The sequence below is a fragment of the Panthera onca genome, chromosome A2, assembly GCF_046562875.1.
Source record: "Panthera onca isolate mPanOnc1 chromosome A2, mPanOnc1 haplotype 2, whole genome shotgun sequence".
NCBI lineage: Eukaryota > Metazoa > Chordata > Mammalia > Carnivora > Felidae > Panthera > Panthera onca.
The window spans coordinates 167919174-167942932 of NC_138340.1; the positions used below are offsets into that span (position 1 = coordinate 167919174).

Sequence of the window (23759 nt, forward strand, 5' to 3'; positions counted from 1 at the left end):
GAGCCGGCCCCCGGGCTGTGCTTGTGCTGTCCCGGGGCTCCCGCCAGCCGCCTGGCAGGGGACTCCGCTCAGAGCAGCGGGGCGGCTCAGCGGGCCCACGGAGGACCGAGCCGCGAGCACCTGGCAGGACGGTCCTCTCGAGCACTGCAGCCCTGGCCCTGCTGCCCCCCCCCCCCGCGCCCCGCCCCCCCCCGGGGCCCACGCTCGCAGGCGGCCCCTCTCTCCGTCCCGGAGCAAGAAGGCCTGTGGCTCCCGGCTGTGGCGCGGGGGCCCAAGTGCAGTGCAAGCCTCTCCCTACGCCGCCGCCGGCACCCTGCGGCCCGCTGCACTCCAGGCCGGCTCGACTCCCTGGCTTCGGGAGGGGGGGGGGGACCCTCGCCTCATCCCCCTGCTCTGCAAGGGCACTGGGGCAGCCGTGCCGGCTGGGGGCAATGCGGCCTCTCAGCAGACTGTCTGGGTCTCCCGGATTTCCTCTCCCTCCCTGCCTGCTTCCTCCCTTCTTCCCTCCTCCCTTCCCCCCTCCTCCCTGCCTCCCTCCCTCCCTCCCTCCCTTCCTCCCTCTCTCCCTCCTCCCTCCCTTCCTTCCTTCCTCCCTTTCTTCCTCCTTCTCTCTTCTCTCCCTCCTCCCTTCCCTCCTCCCTCTCTCTCTCCCTCCCTCCCTCCCTTCCCTCCTTCTTTCCTTTCTCCCTTCCCTCCTCTCTCTCTCTCCCTCCCTTCCTCCCTCTCTCCCTCCTCCCTCCCTCCCTTCCCTCCTCCCTTCCTTCCTCCCTTCCTTCCTCCCTCTTTCCTTCTCTCCTTCCTCCCTTTCCCCCTCTTCCCTTCCCTCCTCTCTCTCTCTCCCTCCCTCCCTTCCCTCCTCCTTTCCTTCCTCCCTCCCTCTTTCTCTCCTTCTCTCCTTCCTCCCTTTCTCTCTCCTCCCTCCCTCCCTTCCCCCTTCTCTCTCTTCCCTCCCTCCTCCCTTCCCTCCTCCCTCCCTCCCTTCTCTTTCCTTCCTCCTTCTCTCTCTTCTCTCCCTCCTCCCTTCCCTCCTCCCTTCCTCCCTTCCTTCTTCCCTCCCTCTTTCCTTTCTTCCTCCCTCTCCCCCTCCTCCCTTCCCTCCTCCCTTCCCTCCTCCCTCCCTTCCCTACTTCTCCCTTCCTACCTTCCTCCCTCTCTCCCTCCTTCCCTCCTCCCTCTCTCCCTCCTTCCCTCCTCCCTTCCTCCCTCTCTCTCCTCCCTTCCCTCCTCCCTCCCTTCCTTCCTCCCTCTCTCTCCTCCCTCCCTTCCTCCCTTTCTTCTTTCTTCCTCCCTCCCTCTTCCCTTCCTTCCTCCCTTCCCTCCTCCCTTCCCTCCTTCCTTCCCTCCTCCCTTCCTTCCCTCCTCCCTCCTTTCTCCTTCCCTCCCTTCCTCCCTCTCCCCCTCCTTCCCTCCTCCCTTCCTCCCCCTCTCTCCTCCCTTTGCTCCTCCCTTCCTTCCTTCCTTCTCCCTTCCTCTCTCTCTCTCTCCTCCCTTCCTTCCTCCCTTCCTCCCCTCCTCCTTCCCTCCCTTCCTTCCTTCCTCTCTTCCTTCCTTCTTTCCTTCCTTCCTCCCTTCCTTCCTTCCTCTCTCCCTTCCTTCTTCCTCCCTCCTTCTCTTTCTTCTCTCCTTCCTTCCTTCCTCTCTTCCTTCCTTCTTTCCTTCCTTCCTTCCTTCCTTCCTCCCTTCCTTCCTTCCTTCCTCCCTTCCTTCCTTCCTCCCTTCCTTCCTCCCTCCCTTCCTTCCTCCCTTCCTTCCTTCCTCCCTTCCTTCCTCCCTCCCTTCCTTCTTCCTCCCTCCTTCTCTTTCTTCTCTCCTTCCTTCCTTCCTCTCTTCCTTCCTTCTTTCCTTCCTTCCTTCCTTCCTTCCTCCCTTCCTTCCTTCCTCCCTTCCTTCCTTCCTTCCTTCCTCCCTTCCTTCCTTCCTCCCTCCCTTCCTTCCTCCCTTCCTTCCTTCCTCCCTCCCTTCCTCCCTCCCTTCCTTCCTCCCTTCCTTCCTTCCTTCCTTCCTTCCTTCCTTCCTTCCTTCCGTCCTTCCTTCCACAGCTGCTTCCCAAGCCAGCATCTATACCCCTGGGCAAATCCAGACAATGCCCTGCCTTCCCAGGTGAGCACCTGGGGGCCTTCCCTCGCCTCAGGCTGACAGGGAGGACGCAGAGGCTGTGGCTCATGGGCTGCTGGAGCCCGTGGTTGATGACATTTTGAGGGCCTAGGAGCCCTTGGTGCCTGGCTGCCCCCTCTCCCCGACCCGGCCGCCTGCCTCATGGCACCCATGCCCGGGCTCACTCTCCTGCAGAGAAACTTCCGGGGGAGGCCCTCCCTACCAGGTGGGAGCAGGGGTGCGAGGGGAGGGAGGTGCCTCATTTCTCTGCGGCTGTCGAGGCCCCCGATGGCCTCTCCCGCGTTCCAGTCGGTCCGGGCCCCCAGAACACATCGCTCAGGGGGCGTGACCACCAAGTTCATCTGTCTCCATCTGGAGGCGGGAGGTCCCAGGTGCAGGCGTCTCGCGGCTGGTTTCTCCCGAGGCCTCTCTCCCTGGCGCGTGGACGCCCAGTTCTCCCCGTGAGGTCGTGTTTTGCTGGCACGGGCAGAGGTGCAGCCCCGTGAGGCATGGAGCAGGCGCGTGGGACCCTCTCTGGGGCCCGGGGGTGTCTGTTCGAGAGCGTGGGTTTCGGGTCGCAGGCCGTGTTGCCCCGGGGCTGAGCCCCGGATCCCAGCTGTTGGCTAGCAGGACGTGTGCTTGTAAGACGTCAGGCCCCCGGGGTGGACTCGGGCGTCTCAAGGATGGGCACGCGGAGTGTTTTCGGGCCTGCGGTCCCCTCGGCCAGGACGCAGCCTGGGGTTGCGGCTGCACCGTGTCACCCAGAGCTGGCTCCCTGAGCCTGCGGGGACATCAGGGGACATCGGGGAAAGAGGAAACAGCGGTGCCCACGCCCAGACTCTCCACGCTTGTGCAGCTGGCCCGGGACCTTCCTGACCAGCACGTCAGGGGCGTATTCGTCCTGCCTGTAGGTCAGGTGTTTCTGTCCGGGCTTAGAACATTCCGCTTCCGGTCACTGCGGAACATTCAGTTTTTGTACAGCGGCTGCAGGCCTTGACTTTGCAGTGAGATGGAATCCGCTCCCCCCCCCACCCCCAAGTCGCTAAGTGTGACTTACCCGCGTCCGCGCGAGTCGACTGATGCTCTTTCTGGAGACGTCCGTGCCGCGCTGAGAGCCCCGCTGGGGCTGTTTTGATAGTCTTGACCCGCCGAGTCTGGGGGTTTGCAGGCCGGACCAACCCCCACCTGGAGCACGGCCACGCCCATCCCTGCCCCAAGCTGCCGAGGATGCGGACAGGAGACCCCAGAGGGTGGCTCGCTGCTCCCGTGCGAAGCTAGCTTGCCGGCCCAGACCCAGACCCAGTCCTCAGCAGCGGCCAAGTCAGCAGAGAAAGTCACATCCGTCGAGGTTCCCCTCTGTGTCTCCCTGAATGAAGCCACTAAACCTGGGTCAACAGGCGTGGGGGCAGAGACGCAGAAATGGCAACTCCCGCTTTCCACACCTCCCTTTGGGACTCGATGCCGGGATGACCCCCACGCAAGTGCCCGCTGGGCAGACCTGCTCCCTGAGGGGAGGGCGAGCGGCCGTGGTGGCACCCGCGTCCCCCTGACAGGTGGCCGTCCCAGCAGCAACCGTGCCCGGGCGACCGACTGGCCATGTGACCTCGGTCCCCCCGACACCTGCTCCCCGGAGGGGCCCCCCCCCAACATCGGCAGCCTGAAAATCTCTCCAGGTGGTTCTTGACCTATACCACTCACTGTTTTTTCCTTAAAATTAAAAAAAATATTTTTGTTTTAGAGAGAGAGAGTGTGCGTGCGAGAGGAGGAGAGGGGCAGAAAGAGAGAGAATCTCAAGCAGGCTCCACATTCAGCTTGGAGCCGGCCACGGGGCTCGAACCCACGAACCGTGAGATCACGGCCCGAGCCGGAATCAAAAGTTGGGCGCTTCACTGACAGAGCCCCCCGGGCGCCCCCCTTATAATTTTTAACGCTTACAGGATTACACTGTAAATATCATTCAGAACTGGAGCCACTCAGCATCTTAATTAGGTTTCATTTCTTGTATTGAATTTTGTTTTTTCTTGGAATCAGTGAGGGCCCCGTCCTTTTAGAGACGCCTCCTCCCGGACGCTGTTAACGCGGCCACACTCTCCAGACCCACGCCTCCCCGCAGGATGCGCACCTGGTCCTGGTGTCCGACCCTCCGTCTCACGGCTGACGTGTCCCGGGCGTGTTGCGTCCTCCTCCCACCTTGGCAGGCGCCCCTGGGTGGAGGGCGCCGTCTGGGGGCTTCCTTCCCCGCTCAGCTGGAGAGCCTCACCCCGCTGCCCACAGCCACGGCCTCCCGTCGGGGCTGCTCCCTGGCCCTGATGTGGCACATTCTGTGGTAGTTTCCCGAGAGGGGACGTGTGGGAGACGAATGTTTTGAGAACGCGCCCGTCTAAAAATATGTGCATTCTTTCTCCATCCTTGACGTATTTGCCCGCAGAAATAGTTTTGCGTTGGACAAGACTTCCCCCTGAGTCCCAGAGGCCACTCCCCGCGTGCTCCAGCTTCCTGGGTTTCAGTGGAGGTGTCCCCGTCGTCCTGATTCCCAGCGCCCTGCCTCTCCTCCTGACCTTCTGGAGTCTTTGCTTCTCGGTGGCTTGAGACCTGTGGTCACCAGCGCGCGTCTCGTCTCGTCTCGTCTCGTCCGCTGGTGCAGGTGGACGAGGTCATGCCCTTCCTCTGGGCGTGTGACCTTGACAGCCTCCTGCCCCTTCCTCTGCTCTCTGTTCTGGACCCCTCACTTCGAGTTGTGAGGCCCCCTCGGCTGAATATACTTCTCTTACCTTTTTGTCCTGTTTTAGCTCTTAGTTTTCTTTTTGACGAGGTTTCCTCAGCTTTTTCTTCCACTCGATCAACAATTTTATACTGTTGTCACAAGAATTCCTTCTTATTCTTTGAATATTCTTTTTTTGTTTTAATTTTTTAAATGTCTATTTTTGAGAGAGAGAGAGAGAGAGCGCACGAGCAGGGGAGGGGCAGAGAGCGAGCGAGACGCACGGAATCCGAAGCAGGCTCCAGGCTCTGAGACCCGAGGCTCAAACCCACGAACTGCTGAGATCATGACCTGAGCTGAAGTCAGACACTCAACCGACTGAGCCACCGAGGGGCCCCTCTCTTTTTGTTTTACACAGCATCTTACTTCCGTTTCATGGCTGCAATACTCTCTGAATGTCTGGATGATATTTTCTATGAAGTTTTTGTTAAACAGATTGAATACATAAATAGGTACTTCTCTCCCCCCCCCCCCCACCCCCCCAAAGCTTGGGCATCTTTGGATGAGCACTGATTTTACGGGTCAGGCTCTGCGAAGCCTGCTGGCCAGGGTGGGGACCTGCCAGCCCGCTGTGGGACGTCCACGTCTGTCGCTCTCCCTGGTGCCGCGTCAGTGGTTTGCAGGGGGGCCTGCCAACCTCGCATGGTGTGCGAGCCGAAGGGCACGGGTCTCACGACTCCCTGTGCAGGCTTCTGGGGCGGCTCCCTCTTAGCAAAGCCACCCCCCTTCCCTCAGCTGTTCCTGGGGCCTCCCTCCCGAGGCCGAGCTTGTCTCCGGCAGGGGTGGGGGAGGGCGGTGCGGTGCCTTAGCTGTGCAGGCTGGGGGTCTGGTGGTCCCGTTCACCACGTCTCCCCAGGACTCACCCCGGGCAACCTTGAGTGTCGAGGGTTTGGAGGCTGTGGGGGCAGGTGCTGAGGGAAAGGGGTCCTCGGTGGCCACTGCGGGGTCTGGTGGCCTTCACAGCAACACTTGGGGGAGCCGGATGGCGGCTTCTGCTTGGAGACACCGCCCCAGACGCCAGGCTGTGTGCAAGGGTGTCCCGGGGGCCGTCGCAGAGGGGACGTCACAAGGCAGGAAGGCATCACGGGGAGGGCGTCTCTGTGGTCTGGCGTTTCCGGACGGAGCATGTCCCCTGAGCGAGGAGGAGATCTACCCAGGCTTCAGGGCCAGGTCCACCCAGGGAAGGGATGCTTAATGTTTCTGCACCGGTGTGTGGGGGACAGGGTGGGACAGCTGCTCGCGTGAGCCCCTAGGTGACCATCCCTGGAGATGTGTCCTGGCCAGACTGAGTCCCACCCAAGTGCTTGAGGCACCGTGCAGGTGCACAGGTCTCTGTCACACATATTCCGGAATCAACCAGCCGGTTCCGGAGTCATTCACGTTTCCGCTGAATTCCATCTCGTTCCGTAGGGTCGAATGCAGCGTTTTCCTATCTGGCTGCGGCCAAGTTCTGAAGGCAGAGGCTTCCTCCCCGGTCTCCCGGCAGATTTCAGATCCGGCGAATCTGGTGACATTTCTCTCTGCACGTGCCTGTGGGAACGCAGGGGGCGAGCCAGCTTTCCCCCACGTAACCCTGAAGCCTACGCGGGCAGGATTCTCTGCAGCCCCCGGAAGGCGGGAGCAGGTGAGGACGGTGTCGTGGGCGGGATCACACGGGGCCACCCCACCCGTCGGGGGCCAGGCAGGCGTTGTTCCTTCCAGATTTTTCATTCCCTCACTGCTGTCAGCGGGGAATGACAGCGACTGTCACTCGACGTGGGATCATTGGCAGATCCAGTGAGATGAGGCCTCGAACACGGATGCCCAGAGCGTAGCAGCTGAGCCGGACCCGGGGGAGCCCCTGTGACCGCAGGGGGGTGGCGGGCCCTGCAGTGTGCAGACACCCCACGCCTCACCGCCACGGCATCTGAGAGACTCACGTCTCCAGGGGCTGCAACACGCAGACGCGTCTGTGGAGAAAATACAGGAATTTTTTAGGTGAGAATGTACGAGTCCGTTTTGCAGACAAAGGGAAGAGGTGTTTGGGATTATGTCAAAGCGTGTGGATTTGTTTTTTAACCACAAATGGAGACGGTTTTCCTGGTTTTCCCAGGTGGGGGGGTCCGTGGTCACCCCAGCGGCCGAAGCGGCTGTGATTCGGGGAGCGAGGCAGGTCGGTGGTCAGTGTCAGGACCTCTGGCCGCCGCGGACCTTCCGCGATTGTGGGCGTGACGTCGGGAAGGAGGTACACAGTGGGGGGGGGGGGGGGACGGTGACTTTTGCGGGCCCTCCGCCGGATGCAATAAGTAGGTTAGAACATGAGAGACGCAGCTGATTAATGAACCAAGTGACAATGCTGTCCCTAGACCAGTGTAATCAGACATAAAAGCACATTTGTCTCTGGAGCAGACAGAGCCCCTTCGTGAGTCACGGAGACTGGCGGTCCTTGGAAAACCCAGAACGCACTTTGTTCTCATTTCTTCTTTTTTCTTTTTAAACCTTATCTATTTAAAAAATTTCTAGGTTTATTTGTTGGTTTTGAGAGAGACAGAGCGTGCGTGAAAGAGGAGCAGAGAGCGAATCCCAAGCAGACTGCACGCGGTCAGCGCGGAGCCAGACGCGGGGCTCGAACGCGCAAACCGCGGGATCACAAGCTGTGTGGAAGCCAGGAGTCGGAGGCTTAACAGACTGAGCCCCCGAGCGCCCCTGCTCTCGTTTCGTCTTTGGCGTCACGAGTCCACACCCGAGTCACTCAGAGGGTCCTGGGCCGTGTTCCTTGCAGAGCAAGGCCGGTCCAGACGCTTGTTTGTGGGGGGTGCGTCCCTGGAGGATTTTTTCCAGAAAGCTGCTGTTTCTCCGCGTTACAACAGTAGCCTAATTAATTTTAATATTCGCCTGACTGTGCATCTAAGCCGGTTGGAGGATGTGTCGCAGGAGGAGGCACAAACAGGAGACGTGCCGGTCTGCGGTGTGGGCGAGGCGGGCTCCGATGGGGGCTGGGAGCCCGGCGCTCGCCCCCCGGCATGGGGGGACCGGCCTCGCGGCTGATTGCTCGAGCAACCTGCAGGCACACTCCCAGCCCATTGAAATTCCAGGCGTCTCCTCGTACAATTCCCACCTATGTAATTGTCAACTGGACCTTATCATCATTTATTATGCAAAACTGAATTTTTCTGAAGCGTGGAGAATGAAGTAATTTCGTATGCAAACAGAACTCTCATGTGTATTCTGATTACGTACATGTGGATAAATTCACTTATGATGAGTGACAGTGTGAGGTTTTGGGGCCGGGCCGGTCAATTGGCGAAAGACACTGACGAAAATGACAAACTGAGTGCCAGAAGTGTCCCCGACGCATCCTGGAGGAAACGTGCAAAATGTCAGTGGCTAGCGGCTGCCTGTTAATAACCGAAAATGATGGTGTGTAATGAGCAGAGGTTTCGTGGTGATTGAAGAGTGATCTCTTGCTCATCCAGATGCCGCTGCGTAGAAATACCTATTGCTTTTTACTGACAAATGCTAACGACCTTTAAACCTTCTGCTACAGGCCCTGTGTGCCTTGGCCGAGTCAGGGGGTGACACTTCCTGCCTGCATGGGGCGGCATTGGGCGGGTGCGTTCCTCCCCACCCAGTCCCTTCCAGCAGGGGCACCAGCTCCGGATGGCTGGGGGTCTCCGCTCACCCGTGGGCCAGTCTGGCCTTTTGGGAGCACCTACATCCAGGCTGCTCACAGGGCCTGACCAGCGGGGGCAGCATTCTGGACCCCCGTCAGGGAGCCCTCGGGCCCAAGAGAAGGGATGGAGTTCACGGGGTTCAGCGTGGCCCGTTTTGAGGCTGAGGGCAGCCCGAGGCCCCCCAGGGGCAACACGGACACCGGGAGGGGTGGGGGCTGCACCTGGGTTCTGGACAAGCACGGCGGGTGGGGGTCTGCACGTCACGGTAGAGGAGAGCCCCGCGTGAGCTGCTCGCCAGGGCATCTCCGCGGCTGTTTGGAGCAGGGATGGCCGAACCAGGCGGTAATGAATCAGGCAGGGATGACTGAGTCAGGCGGCCTTCCATCCTCGAGGACGGCAGGTGTGCAAGCAAATAAAGGCCATGAGACGTGGGGCGCGAGGTGGGGGAGGGGCCCGCTCCGCGTGAAGACCCTCCTTGAGTGGAGGAACTCAGAGGCTTTGCAGGGTTTGGGGCTGGCCGGCCAGGGTGGGGGGGCTGTCCCCGTTCTTCCTGGTTTTCTGCAAGTCAAGGGTGGGCCCGGGGAGCTGCGGCCGTGGCGTGGGGGCCGCGGGCTTCCCTGCACGTTGGGAGGGTGCGGACCCCTTAAACCGTCCAGCCCGGGGCACATTCCCCGGTGGAAGTTCTCTTTGGTAGCTCACAAACAGAGCTTGTGTAATGCTCTGTGCTTATAGAATGAAAACCTGAAGCAAAAACACCCCCAAGCCCAGAAAACTTAAATATAAAATAAATCGATTGAAACACAGCAAATAGTACAGGAAACGGTGAGGAACATAAACCATTGGGTCAGCGGGGCCCTTCAAGGTGACACAGTTGCCCAGCCGCGCTTCTGCAGCCAAAGAAGGCGAAGTCAGTGAAATGCGTTGGAAAAGGCCGACTCTCGCAGCCTCTCGGGGGTTGAATTATGTGCCCCCGAAACACACGTTTAAGTCCTAACCTCTAGGCCTGTATATTGACCTTATTTGGAAATAGGGCCTTTGCAGATGCCGTCAAGTTAAGGTGAGCTTGTCCTGGCTGAGGCCCGGAGTCCAGTGGCTGGCACCCTTAGAGGAGGAGGGACAGGGACACACAGGGACGCACGGGGGCACCAGGTCACGGCGGGTGCAGAAGCTGGGGCAGCACGTACACAAGCTGAGTGACACCAAGGGCGGCAGCAGGCAACAAAGGCCAGGGGAGGGAAGGAGGGACCCTCTGCCAGGGCCCCGGGGGCCTCTGCCCGGCTGACAGCCGATCTCGGGCCGCGCTCCAGACCTAGAGGTGGGGAGGGGCATGTCTGTGTTTCCCCGCCCTGCTCTCGTAGCCACCCCGGCAGCCCCGGACACGGATGTCACCCCACGGGGCCAGGTGTGGTGCGTTCAACGTGTTAAAAGCTTGCATCTAACATTAAAGAATAGCTTTCTCGGGATCTGATGCGCTGTTTCCAGCCCATCCTTGGGATAAATCCCACTTGGTCCTGGGGTATAATTCTTACTGTATATCCTGCTGGGGTCAGTCTGCCGGGGTTTCGCTGAGAATTTGTGCCTCCGTATTTGTAAGAGGTATTTCTCTGTTTTCTTTCTTTGTGGTCTTAGCCCAGTGCTCACACCAGCCAACACTGGCCTCATAAAAACGGCATATTAAGAAAAAAGATGACTCCCGATCTGTCATTTAATGACACGCCCCAGCACCCCGCTCAGGATCAACACGCAGACGCTGAATCTCCAGTCCAGGGCACCGGGGCAACGGTGGGAAGAACCCTGGAAGTGTGTCAAGGCCACGGCCAGGGGCCCTGAGCACCGGTACCTGCCAGAGGTGACGTCTCGTGGGCAGAAGGCGGGCTGCTGGAGAAGCGCGGGCTGCTCCGGGGGCCGAGGCCAGGCTCGCTGCGCTCGTGGGGGCCCCACAGTGTGAGGCGCCCCGACCTCACTCCCCTGTTTCTGTCCATCAGGGCTGCTCTGCACGGGCACGTGGCCCAGCACCCACCCCGCCCCACCGGCCACTCGGCCGTCCCGGCCCCGCACCCCGACACCCACACTGGCCCACTGGGAGCACCCCGTATTCCCACCTCGGGCTGGGAAGCTCTCCCCGGTCTCCAGTCGCCGCCTGGACCCTTCCCCAGAGAGGCCTTCTTGCCCCCACGGCCCCCAGACTCGTCCCCCTGCTTTGTTTCTCCTCACAGCCCCGTGGCAGCCTGGCCCTGTGAACCACTGCGCAGTCTCACGGGAGTGTCCGTGCGCGTCCGCCAGCAACGCCAAGAGCAAAGCCGCCAGTGAGTGTCCTTGGGGCCTCCCGCGGAGGCCTCGCGTGCTCTGGCCAGGCGCTCACAGGGCTGTGTCCCAAGCCTTTGCTTTTGGCGGTTTTCTTTAAGATGAGAAGCTCGGAAATGCCCTTGCCTTCCCTGCACGGTTTTCCTCTGTGTTCTTGCGTGAACCGGGGCGTCAGGATTCCAGAACTCCAGAGCCAGGAAGCTCTCTGGCGGCATCCAGTCCAACCTCCTGTTTACGGTGACAAGTGTGAGTCCTGGAGAAGCCGACTGCCTCACCCCAGGTGCCAGGGTGGGGTGGCGGTCAGGGCCACCACACCGCTCCTGGAGGCCCACGTTCGAGTTTTCAACCTGGATGGAACGGCAACTTTGAAGAGTGTCCTCAGGGTTGGAGCAGGGATGTGACGCGGGGCTGGGAGGAACGTGGCTTCTCAGCCCAGGATACTGGCTTCCCCCGCCCCCACCTTCCTCCTGGGACCACGTGTAAGCATTTGAGCTCACTTCCGGGGCCTGTGGTCCACAGGCACAGCTGGGGCCCGGAGGTGGTCTGGGTGGGGCTGGACGTGCAAGTTCATGGCCCGCGTGGACTTCGACGTGCAAATTCGTGGCCCGCGCGGACTGAACCTGTTCCCAGCACGCAGAGCTGAATAAATATTTGCCGATTGACTGAATGAGTGAATGTATAATTTTAAGCCTCTGGCTCTCAACTAATCCAGGACTCCCGGGAAATCAGTCTTTGTGAAGTTTCGATCAAAGTCGCCTCAGATCCTTCTGGAACAAGGCAGGATAGAAATAACAATTTTAAAGACAGTGGACGTGAGTGCCGGCGGAAGGGCAGGAGGGACGCGGCTCCCCGCCTTCAGACTCTCCCCGGACGCCTACTACGTGCCAGGCTGCGAGGTGCCCCCATCCGGCGTGTAACCTCACCACCGAACAGTCTCGGTCCCGCGGTGTGCAGGGGGACGCGGCTCTGTGACGAGTCTGCGCGGGTGACGGCGACCCGGGCGGTGCCGGCTGAGTCTTGAAGGATCAGCCCGGGTTCCTGCAGGGTGCGGGGAGGATGCCGCCGTGTGGGAAGAGCCACACACAGCGTGGGCCCCGCCTGCCTGAGTCCAGCGTGGCGGGGGCAGCCAGCGTGGGGAAGGCTCCTCCAGAGGAGGGCTGCCCGCCAAGCTGTGCGGGCCTGGGCTGCGTTTCCTCGGGGTGGCTGAAGTGACTGCTGGATGGCCCTTGGGCGGAGTCATGCACGGGGGTGGGGGGGAGGGGGGGCCGAAGGCGGATTCGGGCCGGGAGGGGCTCCGGAGGAGGCAGAGGAGCTGCCGTGCTGTGGCCTGAGGTCAGGGGGGAATTTGGAGCGGAGTTCACGCGCGAGGCCGCCGTACGGGCAGACGGGGAGCCTTCCTGTGGGCTCCCGATGTCCTTTATCCAACCCGGGGCTCTGGGAGGTGGAGCTCGGTGCCGTGGGTTTTAGGTGGAAAAGTCAGCAGAGCTGTAGGTGAGGCGAGTCTGGGGGAGGCCGCGGTCCTTGGGCATCGTCGTGGGCGTGGGGGTTGGCGGCTGACGCGGAGACGGGACAGCTTCCCTCCTGAAATGCAGGGAGCCCGCAAGGGGAACGTGGGGGGTGGGGTGGGGAGGGACACCTTCGCATCTGAAGCCACCTCCGAAGGTAACACTTGGTTTGCAGAGGGCTTCCTGTTAATTTTCGGCTGGTTATTTCACGTGCCGTCGTAGTGCTGTGGGTTTGTCTGCATCGTCCCCACAGTGCTATTCGTGAACCTTCTGTCAGCCCCGCCGCTGGTAAGGAACCCCACGTGCTCCCCCCACTGGGCTCCAGGAACAGGAGTGAAGAGTGAGGCCCGCCCGCGGCCTCGGGGTCTTCCTGGGACCCCGGCACTGGTGCGGGCTTCCTGTTTACCCTTAATCACCCAGAACTCTGACTTCCGGATAACAGGCAGCTAGCTTTCTCCCCAGCCCTAGCGTCAGGAGCCAGGGTGGACCCCCAGCCCGCGTCGGAGGCAGCGCTTGTCAGGACAGTGGAAGAGTTCAACCCTCGCCGTCTGGAACCACGAAAACGCGCAGGAAGATGCTATCCGGGCCGCCCTAGAGACCCAAGGGATGCGGGTCAGGGCACGTACAAGGGCCCTGGGGGCAGGGTGGCCCGGAGGCGGGGCCCTGGGCAGACAGAGCCCACGGGTGCGCCGCGCCACCGGTTCCCACGAGGAGCACGCCAGCACCCCCGGGCTTCTTCTTTGCCAGGACGCCCCCCCTCCAGTCAAGATTGCTTTACTGTGGCAGCGGTCTCTGGGTGACCCCATCAAGGACCCCCCCCCCCCACCCCCACCCGTCGCCCCTCGGCCCGACTCCAAAGCCTTCTTTCTCCCCGCGAGGCTCCGGCTGACGCAGCGCGGATTCCGGGCGCGGGAGGGGGTGGGGGGATCGCTGCAGCTCGGGGACGGGGAAGAAGAAATGGAAGGAGAACCTGCAGACGCGGGCAGGTCGGTGCCCTGACAGCTCAGCCTTCCTCGGGGACCCGGCGCTCTAGACGTTCTTTGTTCTTTGACGTGGGGGAGGTGAGAGCTTTCGCGGGGCGCTGGGAGGGAGGGGGAAGACCCGCCCTCGGCCGCGCATGCGCTCCGGACCCAGAGCGGGAGACACGCGGGCGGGAACGCGCAGGCGCAGGGCCGGGTGGGACGGGGTGCCGCGAGCCTGACTTTGTGAATGGGGGCGGACGGCTGATCCCCCTCCCCGTCCCACCCTCGGGCGCGGGGCGGGCGGGGGGTGGTGGCAGTCCTCCCGGCCCCAGGCGTGCTGGCGGCTCCGCGCCCGGAGCTCCCCTCCGCCCCCCGCCCGACCACCCCTCCCACCCGGCGGGCCGCCTCCGCACCTGCCCGCGCCTGAGACAGGTGCGGCCCTAGGCCGCGCCCCCGCCCCCTGCTCCCGCCCCCAGCCCCGCCCCTCTCCCCCGTTCTCCCCTCCCGCCCCAGCTCCCGCCCCTCCCCGCCCCCCCCCCCCCCCCCCCCCCGCCCCTGGCCCCCTGCGCCCCCAGCCCCTCTCCCGGCCGCCGCAAACCGCAGGGGGCGGGTCCCTGCTCGGCTACCTGTGCCGTGGGGACACCCACAGCCGGGCGCCAGCACGCATCTCAGCCCGTGGGATTAGGAAAGGTGGGCGGCCACCCACCGAAAACGCACCGCCCCGGAGCCCCTGCCCGGGTTGGAGGAGAAGCCACCCCTGCCCGGCTCGGCGGCCCCCAGGTGTGAGGCACAGCAGTGAGACCATGACGGGGGCTGGGCTGGAGAGGACCGTCACAATCCCGTGGGGGCGCCCGAGGGGGCGGACACCACGGGGGCGCATCCCCGTGCGGCGTCGGCACACACGTCACCCTTAGATGTCCATTTCCGGGGACGGTAGAGGGCACAGGCGTTGGGCCCCCCGAAGGCACGGAGTTCCGACCCTGGCCCGAATGGGATCGCGCTCCGCGAGCAGTGAGTGAGTGAAACACACCCTCGGTTCCGTCCGAAAGAAAGTCCGAAAGGGCACAGACCTGGATACAAGTACCTGCCCCCGGGCACCGGGCAGGGCGCACAGAGGGGACTGGTTGTGACGCGGAGGGTGCGGCCCAACCCCACGGCGCGAGGGAGCGCAGCCAGCCTCCCCAGCTTCCCTTCGGGGTGAGAGGCGCGCCTGGGAAACCAGACTCCAGCCACGGGCGGCGAGGGGCCCGCGGCTGGGCCAGCTTCCTCGGGGACACACCGGAGCCCCGTGGGGGCTTTGCTACCCGGTGATCCCGGGAAAAGGTCGATGTTCTCATCCATAAAGTGGGAGTGAACTGGGAGCGCCAGGAGCCCCGGCGAGTACCACGCAGTCCCGGACGGGCCTCCTTGTGTGTTTGGTGGCCGGCATGGTGCCTGCTGAGCCCGGGGGGGGGGGGGGGGGCGGTCTGGGGGCAGCGAGCCAGGCGGGCTGGTGTCCGGGAGGCGTTAGTTCCGACGGGCCCCTGGCACTGGCTGCTTGCGCGCAGGGTTCACTTGGAGACTCACTGCCGAGCGCCCTTCTGTCGGAGTGAGGCCCGGCTGACCAGCGCTCTACCCAGTGAGCTGCCCTTTGGGAAATGGGGTCTGAGGCCAAGTGACAAGCCCTCGGTCAAGGCGTGTAGCGTGAGTGTAGCTCAGGTAGGCGGAATTCTAGTACATTTGTAGGTGACATTTTCTCCCCTTTCCCAGGTGTCACCTAGGAAAGTCACGTAGCCCTTTGGGTCCTGACGTTTTCCTCTGTGCACAGGTGTGTGTGCATGTGTGGGTGTGTGTACACGGGTAGGTGCACCATGTGTATACAGTCGTGTGCATGTGTGCGTGTGCGTGTGTGTATGTGCGTGCACACGCATGTTGGCAGAGGGAGGGGTGGGCGTACACGGCCTGGGAAACATCTCCCAGAGCTAACATTCTCTCACCTCATCATCCTTTTCCATCAACGGATACCGGCCACCTGCCTCTCCTGTCCCGACGAGGCTCTGGGAGGGTCTCCACCGAGCCCTGCTCTGCACCCGCAGACTTCTGCTTTCTCTCAGCCCCATTTGCTGCCTCCCCCCTGCCGGCTCATCCCCATTTCCTCCCCCTCCCCGACTCACCTCTGCACCGGGCGCCCTGCCCTGCGTCCAGTGCTCTGCGGGGCTGCTCCTGGCGCGTCCCTCCAGCAGACTGTCACTTGAAGGTGACGAGAAGGTGACAGCAGCAGAGCCAGCTCGAGCGCAATCGCTCTGCACACTGACCCTCAGGATCAGGGTGCGGGAAATGGTGTAGACAGTGATAGACGGACGTTCCCGCCGGGGAAGCCACTCTTCCACTTCTCCCATCTCCCGGGGTCCGTCTTTTGTAAGCCACGTGGAGGCTGGCTGTTTGCTGAGGTGACTGGAGGGCACCCGGCAACGCTACACCTTGCGTTCCATTTCAAGCCGCCACACCTTCGTCCTGCTCTGGAGAATTGGCGCGTGGATCGCCGTGCGTTCAGGGCTGACCTACAGGAACAGCGGCACGTTTGTTCTCATTATTGACAGCCCTCACGTCGGTCCGGCGCCTTACAGATGATCAGAGATTCCACGTATTTCGTCCATTTGTTAACTGATGTGCTTCGCTGCCAAGCCATGACTCGAGAAGGGGCTGACCCTGCATGGGATCGTCGGGGGATTAGAGGCATGTCCTAAACCACCACTGTGCCGTGGTTGCTGGAAGCACATCCCTGAGCCTTCCGGGGGATCGATCCCTTTGCAACAGTAGCTCCCACTGAGTGAGATGGTTGGGGAGTGGGCGTCTTTGGTTAAACGGGCATTTTGGGTAATTGCGAGCTCTTACGTCTGCCATTCATGGAGTGTGCGTTTCCAAAGAATTAAAACGCAGACGGTGCTTCCGGGGCTATATCCTTGTGAACACAGAGGCAAAAATCCTCAACAAGAGATTAGCAAACCAGATTCAACAGTCAACACGACCACTCACTGCAGCCGAGCGGGGTTTATTCCAGGGATGCAAGGATGGCTCGACAGCCACGCAGCCACCAACGGGATTCACCGCGTTGACCAGGTGAAGGATAGAAATCACGAGAACACCTGCAGATGCAGAAAAAGCATCTGATAAAATTCAACATCAATTTGTGAAAGAAGTCTCAAGGAAGCAGGTATGGAGGGAACATATCTCACCCTAATAAAGGCCGTATATGACACCCCACAGCTAGCATCATCTTCGACGGTGAGAAGCTGAAAGCTGTCCTCTAGGATCGGAAACAAGGCCAAGACGCCCAGACTCACCACTTCTAGTCAACTGGAGGTCCTTCTGGAACCATTGGGCAAGAAAGAGAAGGGCACTGAAATGGAAAGGCAGGGTAAGACTGTCACTATTTGCAGATGTCGTGATGCCCTATGGAGAGGACTCTGAAGGCCCTATAGAAAAACCCATGAGAGGGGCGCCTGGGTGGCTCAGTCGGTTAAGCATCCGACTTCGGCTCAGGTCGTGATCTCACGGTTCGTGGGTTTGAGCCCCACGTCAGGCTCTGTGCCGACAGCTCGGAGCTTGGAGCCTGCTTCGGATTCTGTGTCTCCCTCTCTCTCAGCTCCTCCCCCACTTGTGTTCTTGCTCTCTCTCTCTCAAAAATAAACATTAAATTTTTTTTGAAATCAGTATCTTGAAGAGATATCCGCACTGCCACGTTCACTGCAACATTATTCACAGCAGCCGAGATATGGAAACGATCTCAGTGTCCACTGATGGATGAGGATATATATAGGACGATCTATTAGCCACATAAAGAATGGAATCTTGCCATTTGCAACATGGAGACACCTTGAGGGCATTATGCTCAGTGAAATACGTCAGAGAAACAAATACTGTGTGATCTCTCCTACACATGGAATCAAAACCGTCCCACAAAAACCAAGCTCACAGATACAGAGAACAGATTTGTGGCTGTAAGAGGCAGGGGGTGGGGGTTAGAGAAACGGACAAACTGTGTGTTTTGTGTTTCTGTGTTAGTTTAAATAGCTTGGATTTGAATTTATTTAGTTTAAATAATTGAATAAAAATTTAAAAAATGTAGATGGTGCCTTATTCGCAGGTAGGAAGCGGTATTTGAAATTTAGAATGTATTTTGCACGAAGTCAATGGTGTTGAGATTCCCAGGCCGGCTTGCAAAAACCTTTAGCAGTAGAATAGAAAAGAGTACTGCTGAAATAGCAATTAGACAAAACAGAATACAATGGCACAGATTAAGATCTTTAGAAATGATTTGGAGCCCCGCTGGTGAAAACGAAGGATGTTCGATTGCAGGGTTTGTGGGGCGAAAGCCGTGGCGGTTCTGAGGGGGAAGTCTGAACGCTTCAGGGGCTTTCGAGGTGAAGGGTGCTGGTTCAATATCTCTGGTTGCCCTTTGAGATTTATGGCTTAACTTTGTTTTGTATAAATATATCATGAACTTCATTCTTCGGTTTCTCAGCAACTATCAAGTTTTTAATTTTCAAAGAGGAAAAGAAAAAGTAAATGGCAAGAAACCGTCTAGATGGGCGCTTTCCTGAAGCACCAAGGTCAGATCACAAGAGGCGGGGAGAGAGGAGTCTCCTTTCAGCTGAGCTCACCACAAGGGACTAGCGAGGCCTCCTGCCTCGCCTGGAGTTTGGCTGGGCCGTGACTGGCCTCTGGCTTCTAGAAAGTGGCAGAGGCCCTGTAAGCTGTCCCAGGCCTGGCCCTAGAGGCGAGCGAGCTCCCCTGGGTCTCCCAACAGGTTGGCCAGGGCCATGGCAGAGGAGCAGTTCGAGGTTGTTGTGTCCCTCTATACAGCGGGTTCTTTTCACTAGATGTGGTCGAGATTTTCTGGCAGTTTGTCATACACCGAGCCACGTTTTTCTTCGTATTTTTTCTGTTCGGGGCTTGTCGGGTTTCTTCAAACCATACAATCAGGTCTTTCGTTAAACTCGGGACTTTTTTGAGTGTTACTTGTTCGAGTATTTTTGCCCCGTTCTCCCTCTCCTCCTCCTCTGGGACTCCTGTCCCGTGAAGGTGCGACCCCGGCCGTGGACGTGCAGGCTCAGTAGCTCAGAACAAATCGGCCACACGTGCCAGACTCCACAACGATCGTGATAGGGTGGTGGCTGCACGGTCCCTGCGGGGGGGGGGGGGGGGGGGAGGGGGACGCCATGGGGACAGCGTGTCCTTCCGCGACGTCCAGCGCCGGCTGGAATCCTGGAGGCCGGGCCGGGCTCACCTGGAGGCACCCGGTAGTGAGAGAGGCGAGGGCCCGGCCGGCGCGGCGCCCTACGGGGGCTCCCAGGCGGGCGGAGGCAGAGGGAGAGGGCAGGCAGGGGTCCCCGTGGCCAGGCAGCTCCCCCGGGCTGACGCACCAGGGACATTCTGCTGGCCTCTTGTCGGTTGAGGCCGCTAGGCACGTCTGCCCGGGCCCGGCCGCGTCCGGCTTGTGCGTTCGGGCAGGCGGTGACCCTGGTGGCCTTCCACGGCGACCTCTGCATCGGGGGCGGCAGAGCGCGGCGCCCCGGGCCGGGCCGTAACCTCCTCTGGGAGGTCGCATCCAACCTCACTCCCGGGTCGGGGCCCCATGTGCCCTTCTGGTCCTGGGACTTACCTTTCGTCCAGCGCCTCCTGTCGGGCCGCCTGGGAGTAGGCGGGTGTTTGGAGAGGGTGGCCCGGACACCTGTCCGCAGCAAATGGCCGTGTGATCTTGGCCAGGCCCATCCCTCTGTGCCTCAGTGTCCCGTTCGGTAGCGGGTCGGTAATAACCACACCTGCCCTGGGGGACAGTCGCGAGGGTTCAGCGAACTTGCGCGTGACGAGCAGAGGGCGGGTGAGCGCTCACGACTGTTGGCTCCGTGCTCCTCCCCCACCCGTCTCGGGGCTGAAGTCGGGGCTGTCGTCCACACGGCTGCCTGGCCCGGGGCTGTCGTCCACACGGCGGCTGTGTGCTCCGGGGGTAGAGCCCGGGCCCCTCACGGCCCACCCCTGCAGGCGCCTCCACGGGCTGTGAGGGGCCCGGGGGGTCCAGGGGGCGGGCGTGGCGGCTGCGTCCACACACAGGAGAGCCGGTGACGCGGCGGCGAAGTCTGATTAAACCCCTGCACAAATATGACGTTTTTTTTTTTTTTTTCCTAATAAAACAGATGACTTATCATCTGGCAGGAGTTGAACATTACTCAGTCTAAAAACGTCCGGTGAACAAAGGCTTAATTTCAGCAAACGGTTCTAAATCGAGCGCTTACGCAAGGCAGCTTTCGCTCCCAACCCGAAAGTTCACCCTCCCGCTTCCACATAAAAAGAGAACTTGCTCCCGAGTGACTCTGCTGGACAGACCACTTCCCCGCGTGGGAGTCACTGCGTCTCTGGGCCTTTCAGGGCTGGGGCGCCCCGCAGGGTGGAGGCTGGGGGTCCCGAAGGCATGAGATGGGCTGTAACTTCCTAGGGGAAAGCAAGGAACGTGTGTGTGGGAGACAGGTAAAGAGAGACAGAGACAGAGACAAAGAAAGACAGAGAGACAGAGACAGAGGAACAGAGACAAGGAGAGACAGTTAAAGAGAGACAGAGATAGGGAGACAGAGACAGAAACAGGCAGAGAGACAGAGAGACAAAGAGAGTTAAAGAGAGACAGAGATAGAGAAACAGAAACAGAGACAGAGACAAAGACATATAGTCAGGGACAGAAAGACAGAGATAAAGATACAGAAGCAGAGACAGAGACAGGCAGAGACAGAGACAGCGAGACAGATACTGTGAGATAGACACAAGCAGAGATGCAGAGACAGAGACAGATACAGAGACAGAGAGACAGACATAGGCAGAGATACAGAGACAGAAATCTACAGAGAGACAGAGAGGGAACCATCAGCATCACTCAAGCTCTACATAAAGGGACTGCCAGGACGGGCCGCTGAGTTTCGGGCACACGAGCTTTGGTGCTGCCCCTGGAAGGCCTGTGTTCTGTCCTGGGCGCCCGCCGGGGGTGGCGGGGGTGGGCCTGAGTGGTCGTCCCAGCAGCACTTCTGAGGGGCTCCGATCGCGGCGTTCGAGGATCCAGGTCCTGGGACTCCCGACAGCCACACGGACCAGAGGGGGCCGGGCCCAGGCCTGCAACGTAAACCCCGGAAGGCAGGCCGAGAGCAGCACGGGCAGCCCCACAGCGGGCTCCGTTGAGCTGGGGCTTGGGGCGGGCGTCCTCACTGTCCCCTGTGGGGAGGGGCCTCCCGGGAGGACTCGGGATCGGGGCTGGGGCAGGCCTGATGCTAAGTGGGGGTTTCAGGCAGGAAGGGTAGGTGCCTGGGGTGGGGGTGGGGGCCCGGGAGGGCAGAGCCAGGCCAGCCCGAGACTGAGAGGCAGTGTCCTTGCCGTGTCCCCGAGTGCCGTGGTCGGGTCGGCCGCGGCGAAGCGAAATTCCCATCGCCTCACAGCCCAGGACCCGCGGCGGGAGGCGGGGGGCGGGGGCGCCTGGTCTCCGGCAGGCTGGGTCCCTGGATGACACCCCCGCCCGCTTCCAAACCAGCCCAGGGGCTCCCAGTGGTGGCTGCCCCCCCACGTGCCGGCCCCAGGGCATCTCGCTGTGACCTCGCACCTGCTTCTCTGCTTCTCTCCTCGGTCAGCTGCCCGCCGGCTGCAGACACGTCCCTGGACTCTTCCTCGCAGGAGGGCAGCGGGCCCGGGGTCCACACGACCGTGAGCTGGCCTTCCCGGGCGTGAAGTCCGGGGGGGGAGGGGACGGTCACACAGAGGGCCACCCGCATGCCAGCCGGGGCCCACGCACGTCCTCTGCTGAGGCTAGTGCCGGCTGCCCTGTGCAGTGAGCCCGTGGTCCCTCCCTGAGGAGGCACAGGTGCGGGGAGACGGGCCTGCGTCCGCGGCCCTCGGCAGAACGTGGCAGAACGGACGCTCGGCCGCCGGGTCCGGACTACTGGGAACGGGCCGGCTTTTCTTCTCTCCTTTAGGAAGGCCGTCTGCCGGAGCCGGATGTGCGGGCGCAGCCGGCTGCTCAGGCTAGTGGGGCAGGGGAGAGGCTCAGAGACACGCAGCCAGGGTCCCCGTGGGCCCGCCGTCCCCGGCCAGCACTGGACAGGAGGCCGAGCCCGTCCCGCGTGTCCCAGCCTTGCCTCCGTACGGCCGCGGCCCCGCGACGGACCCCACGTTACGCCCGTGGTTGAGTCCAGCCAGCGCGGAATCATGAGAGGGGACCAGTGGTCGCCTGAAGCCACTGAGCCTGGGGTGTTTGTCACACAGCGGGGGATGTCGACTGATGACGGTGCTTGGTGGGGGAGAGGGGGAGGAGGAGGGAAGGGAAGGGGAGGGGAGGGCGGCTCCAGCGAGGTCCCGGGCATTTACTCCCCACGAGGGACGAGCCCGCCTCGTCCTAACGAAGGTGCTTACGAGCCTAGTGTGTGAGAGGCAGTCCCCAGCGTGGCCACAGACGTCCGCATGTCCGGAGAACCTGTACCTCAACGTGAGGAAACAGAAATCACATCCTTGTGCCGTTTCTCAAGAACAAAATTAAGATTTAAAAATGTATATAATTTTGTTAGTTGTATTTACAGAGCAACGATTTCTGTGTGTGTGTGTGTGTGTCTAATGGTGACCAGTGCCAATTTAGAAGGATCTGTGTAAAGTCCTTCAAGTGACCCATGTCGGAGGGAGACAGGCCACCCTCGTGTCTGAGTCACATTGCTGTCCGGTCAGAGCACAGAGGCGGGGGGCTGCAGGGACGGTCAGGGGTGAGGCCTTGCTTCCCCGTAGTTCTGGGGCCCACAGCAGGGGGGGAGCGTGGGGAGTGTGCGGGACTCACGTACAAGTTCACTCAAGCCCTCGCACCCTTTGCTGGGCGCCCCCCTGCAAGGCTCCAGCCCCACCTCCCTGGGCCCCCCTCCCCCACAGGCACCTAGCACGCACCCCAGTTGTGCACGCCCCACCCAGTCCCCTCCAGTTCCAGCTCTGGGCGCCGCGGCTCCCCCACAGCAGGCCGTATCCGCCTTGCCCACCTCCGCTGCAGGGGTGAGCTTGTTTGGGAAAGAAAGGGCGGGGCACAGGTGACAGGGTTTAATGGGGCCGCCCTGGCTGCTGACTGGGGAGCAGAGAAAGACGTGCGCGATAGCCCGGGCCAGAGGCGGCAGCTTGAACTTGTGGGGGGCTGGGCTCTGGGGGGGGGGGGGTGGGAGCGTCTGTGAGCCTGCGGAAAGGGGAAGGTGGGGGGAGGGCCTCCGGACGTTTGGGGCCCTGAGCACGCGGGTGGCTTGTGGGGGGGGGGGTTTGCCGTCCAGGAGGCCTTGCGGAGGAGGGGACCGGCTGGACGGCCCGGGGTGGCTCCCGCGGGCTGTGCAACCAGGACTCAAACCACACCCGTCCGACGCTGACCATCTGATTATCAGCCCCTATGGGTTCGGGTTTGGGGACGGGACTGGATGCAAAGTCTGGGTGAGGAAGTCACGTTTGGACGGTGGAGCAGGCACTGGGAGTCACATGGTCCCTGGAGCCCACGTTCTCCGTGGACGTGGTCGGTGCTTCAAAGCAGTTATTTCTGCCTTTAATCCTGTCGCAAGACGGGATCTGAAGCGCTTCACAGAGAGGAACACAGGGCAGGGCGTCAGAGAAGGATCAGAGCGGAGGACTTGTGCCCGGACAGCCTCCTGGCCGCGCTCGCGGAGCCCTAGGTTAAGTGTCCCCCGGAGTCGCGGACCCCCATGCTCCCCCGGGGGGCCTGTTAACCCAGGTTCCCAGCCCCCCACCCCCCAAGGAGACCCTGACCCAGTAGGCCTTGAGCCCAAACCTCCCCACGGCCTTACAGCTGGACAGGGCCCCCCAGTGGCCCCCAGCTTGGGCAGATGGTGAGTCTTGGTGCCCGCACCGCCCGGCCACATCCTCGTGCCTATTCAGGGCTGTTCAGCCTCATATTCAGGCCCGGGACCCTCTGTTCTTCCCACGTGAGTCCAGTTGTACGTGTCGTACACTGCACAAGGGCCTCTGGTTGAAGGGACAAGTTGGGGCTGAAATCCAGCCCTGGCCTCGTGGGCCCCATGCAGGACGCTGCAGGGTTAGCAGCTGCTGTGAGTAGAGAGATCCTGATGCCCCAAGTGCCCTGGCCTCAGACGCCTCCTCCTCGGGGGGTCCTGAGACTTTGAACACGATGGGCACGTCCTCTCCGGGCACAGCTAGCACCGAGGCTGGGCTCCCTCTGAGCACCGTCTGGGGGTACAGAGCGCCGGGGCCAATCCCACCTCCTCCGACCCTCACTGCGCTCGGCTCTGCGAGGCGGTGTTCCCACGCCGGTCAGGGAAAGAGCTGGCACCTCCACCCTCCCGCCCTGCCCGCCCCAGGGCCTGGGAGGGGACCTCTCTGCCCCGCCTCTCCTGCTGCCCTCGCACATGCACGCACCTGTGCGCACACGTGCACGCACACACAGACGCGCGGATGCGCACAGGCACCCTCCTTGTCT

General features: G+C 61.4%; 1 long non-coding RNA gene across 1 annotated transcript; it reads right to left on the bottom strand.

Annotated features, from left to right (window-relative positions):
- Window positions 1-5024: 5024 nt before the first annotated feature.
- Window positions 5025-18469, bottom strand: LOC144614229 (uncharacterized). Its single transcript, XR_013551856.2, has 2 exons — window positions 15433-18469; window positions 5025-6804 (listed from the first exon to the last, which is right to left on the bottom strand). It is a non-coding gene; the product is annotated as an uncharacterized LOC144614229 (long non-coding RNA).
- Between the last annotated feature and the right edge of the window lie 5290 nt (window positions 18470-23759).